The sequence below is a fragment of the Mercenaria mercenaria genome, chromosome 7 (assembly GCF_021730395.1).
Source record: "Mercenaria mercenaria strain notata chromosome 7, MADL_Memer_1, whole genome shotgun sequence".
In the NCBI taxonomy this organism is placed as follows: domain Eukaryota; kingdom Metazoa; phylum Mollusca; class Bivalvia; order Venerida; family Veneridae; genus Mercenaria; species Mercenaria mercenaria.
The window spans coordinates 11,019,647-11,023,860 of NC_069367.1; the positions used below are offsets into that span (position 1 = coordinate 11,019,647).

The 4,214-nt window shown below is 38.7% G+C and overlaps 1 pseudogene; it reads right to left on the bottom strand.

The window, feature by feature from the left end:
- Window positions 1–3,734: 3,734 nt before the first annotated feature.
- LOC123556146 (5S ribosomal RNA) lies at window positions 3,735–3,852 on the bottom strand (annotated as a pseudogene).
- Window positions 3,853–4,214: the final 362 nt, after the last annotated feature.

Genomic DNA, 4,214 nt, shown 5'->3' on the forward strand with positions numbered 1-4,214 from the left:
GACTGTCAATCCAAGAGGTCCAGGGTTTGGATTCCGGTAAAGGCACTGGAAATTTCTGAGATACCTTTAGTGTCTCCCACCTAAAAAAGAGGCAAGTACTGGTTCTTCCCATGACAGACAGCTTCGCGTGTTTCGGTCCTATACACTAGTCACGTTAAAGAACCAGACTGTCCATTCGCAGAGATCAAAGAGCTAGGCTTATTAAGTTGGACAGAATTGTATCTAAATGATTTCTCTCTCTTTCCGCTGTTCTGGAAAATTCATTTTATTTCACATTCTATCAAGTTATTATTTTTGCAAAAGATTTGGTAATGTATATCCGGTTCATAAGGTGCCTTATCGAGTAAGTTTTAGACAGGCTGAATTAAAATAACAATTTCATGACAAACAACTTAGGTCATAGTAGCCCGAATTACTAAGGCTTGTAAAAATGTGTGAGGTCCTCATTTGCGCTGAGTTCTATACGGATGGGTTATGTGAAAACTGAAAAAAATCACCCAGTACCATATATTTTTCATATGCATGCAACGTATAGTAACTTTTGCTCTCTAAATATTGAATTTTACTACGGATTGATACCGTCACACTGCCCTAACCAATGAACCGAATGGCCCCCAAATTGTAGATCACAATCTTAATTTCAAAACTATATATTCAATGAGAGAGAAGAACAAACACATAAGTCAAAGTAGCTCGATATTAAAAAAAGGTTCGTAGTGCGGTGTGCACCTGCTGTGAGTCGTATACGAATGCGTTTTCTGAAAGCTGAAAACAAATTAGTGAAATATTACTTTCATATGCAACCTAGAGTAACATATGCTCTGTAGATACTAATCTGTTACTCCAAATTGATACCGCCCTCCTCCCCTTAACACTGAACCGATTCGGCAGTAAAGCCCCTCAAATGGTAGATCAAAAGCCTAAAACACACTGGTATGTTTTCAAGGCCAGATAAGGACAAAACACCTAGGACATAGTAGCTCGAATTACTAAGGCTTGTAATAATGTGTGAGGTCCTCATGTGCGTTGAGTCGTATACGGATGAGTTTTATGAAACATAGGTCTTAGAAGCTCTAATTACTAAGGCTTGTAATAAAGCGTGAGGTCCTCATTTGCGTTGAGTCCTATACGGAGTTTTTGTGAAAGCTGAAATAAATCACTCTGTACCATATATTGTTCATATGCAATCAACGTATAGTAACTTTTGCTCTGTAAATATTAAATTTTACTCCAAATTGATTCAGTCACCCTGCTCTAACCAATGAACCGAATCGGCATTAAAAACCCTTAACTTGTAGATCACAATCTTAATTGCAAAGGTATGTCTTCAATTATAGAGAGGGAAAAACACATAAGTCACAGTAGCCCGATATTAAAAAAGACTTGCAATGCGGTTTGCACGCAGTTCCTACCTTCAATGGGTCATATACGGATGCGTTCTGTGAAAGCTGAAAAAAAATAACTCTATAGTGAAATATTACTTTCATATGCAACCTATAGTAATATACGTCTGTAAATATTAATATGTTACTCCAAATTGATACCGCCACCCTCCCCTAAACACTGAACTGTTTCGGCAGTAAAGTCCCTCAAATGATAGATCAAAAGCCTAAAACACACTGGTATGTCTTCAAGGCCAGATAAGGACAAAACACCTAGGACATAGTAGCTCGAATTACTAAGGCTTGTAATAATGCGTGAGGTCCTCGTTTGCGTTGAGTCCTATACGGATGAGTTTTATGAAAGCTGAAAGAATACACCCAGTACCATACATTTTTCATATGCATGCAACGTATAGTAACTTTTGCTCTGTAAATATTAAATTTTACTCCAAATTGATATAGTCACCCTGCTCTAACCAATGAACCTAATCGGCATTAAAAACCCTCAACTTGTAGATCCGAATCTTAATTGCAAAGGTATATCTTCAATAATAGAAAGGGAAAAACACATAAGTCACAGTAGCCCGATATTAAAAAAGACTTGTAATGCGGTGTGCACGCGGTTCCTACCTTCAATGGGTCAAATACGGATGCGTTCTGTGAAAGTTGAAAAAAATAACTCTATAGTGAAATATTACTTTCATATGCAACCTATAATAATATACGCTCTGTTAATATTAATATGTTACTCCAAATTGATACCGCCACCCTCCCCTAAACACTGAACCGATTCGGCAGTAAAGCCCCTCAAATGGTAAATCAAAAGCCTAAAACACACTGATACGTTTTCAAGGCCAGATAAGGACAAAAATCTTAGGTCATAATAGCCAAAATTACTAAGGCTTTTAATAATGCACCGAGTCGTATACGGATGCGATTTGTGAAAGCTGAAAATAAACTAGTGAATTATATCTTTCATAAGCAACCTATATCAATTTATGCTCTGTAAATATTAATCTGATACTCAAAATTGATACCGCCATCGTCCACTAAACACTGAACCGATTCGGCAGTAAAGCCACTCAAATGGTATATCAAAAGCTAAAACACACTGATATGTCTTCTAGGCAAGATAAGGACAACAATCTTATGTCATAGTTGCCCGAATTACTAAGTCTTGTGATAATGTGTGAGGTCCTCATTTGCGTTGAGACAACGGATGAGTTTTGTGAAAGCTGAAAGAAATCAGCTAGTACCATTATATTTTTCATATGCATGCAAATATAGTAACTTTTGCTCTGTAAATATTAAATTTTACTCCAAATTGATACCGTCACCCTGCCCAAACCAATGAACCGAATCGGCAGGGAAACCCCTAAAATTGTAGATCATAATCTTAATTTCAAAGATATATCTTCAATAATAGAGAGGATAAACACATAAATCGCATGCTAAAGAAAATGCATCGCTGTTGGAATTTCGAACAAACTTGGAATCAATCAAGATCTAAGTAGAAAATTTGAGATCACAGAACGAGAAAATTTAAGAACAGACAGAAATAACCGAAACTGAAGAGGAACTGTCAACAGTGAACATTATTCGTTGCAACTTGTAATACAACTTCGTCAATTTCGTGAATTTGACAATCTTTTAAACCAGAAAAGAAGTAGTTCGTCATCTTCAGATCAACAACAGACTGTAACTTTTCCGAGCGCTAGCTGTGTACATTCATCACAGTATCATCGTCTACCGAAATGATCGTTACCTACATTTGACGGAAATATTCTACAGTGGCAAATGTTTTGAAACTCATTCAACACTACTGTTCACACAAATTCGAACTTGTCAGATGTGCAGAAATTTAATTATCTATGATCGCAGATGGATGACGATGCAGCCAGAACTATTGAGGGATTTGCACTTACAAACTCCAGCTACGTTAAGGCAGTCGATCTTTAACAGGAACGGTATGGGCAGACGCAAAACATTGTACACGCATACATGCAGGCTTTGTTTGTGTGTGTGTTCGGGTTTAACGTCTTTTCAACAATTTTTCAGTCATATAAACGATGGTGTCTACTTGTAGCAGTGAGCACAATGCTCAAATTTATAGTGCTGCCTCACTGGAATATCACGCCGTAGACACGTGGCATGATACCCCACCAAGTCACATTATACTGACACCGGGCTGACAAGTCCTAGCACTATCCTCTTAATGCTGAGCGCCAAGCGAGGAAGCTACTAGTACCATTTTTACGCCTTTGGTATGACGTGGCCGGGGATCGAACCCACGACCTCCCGCACTCGAAGCGGACGCTCTACCACTAGGCTACCGAGGCGGTACTTTAGATAACTGCACGGCAACCGGTATTCCCAGGCGGTAACCATCCAAGTACTAACCGGGCTCGATGTTGCTTAACTTTGGTGATCGAACGAGAACCGGTGTTTTCAACGTGATATGGCCGTCGCCAAACAACACATTTAGCAGTCTGAGAAATTATTACGATAAACTGGATACCTATACCCGTGGACTTGAATCACAGGATCAACATCATGATCTTGTGGACTTTGATACACTTCCTGCGGAAATACGAAAATCCTTTGCACCAGACCATAAGGGCAGTAATATTTAGCTAAACAAGCTTACGAGGAAATTAACGTGATGTAAGTAGGTAAGATCAACAGCCACAACATATTAGAAAACCCGTCTACAATGTCACTCTGAATAAGTTCCGGTTCGAAACAAGGATTTCAGCGGTATAAAGATAGGAAACATTCTCAGCAGCAGCAATATTCGCAGCAATAGCAACATTCGCAGCAACAAGAACGACG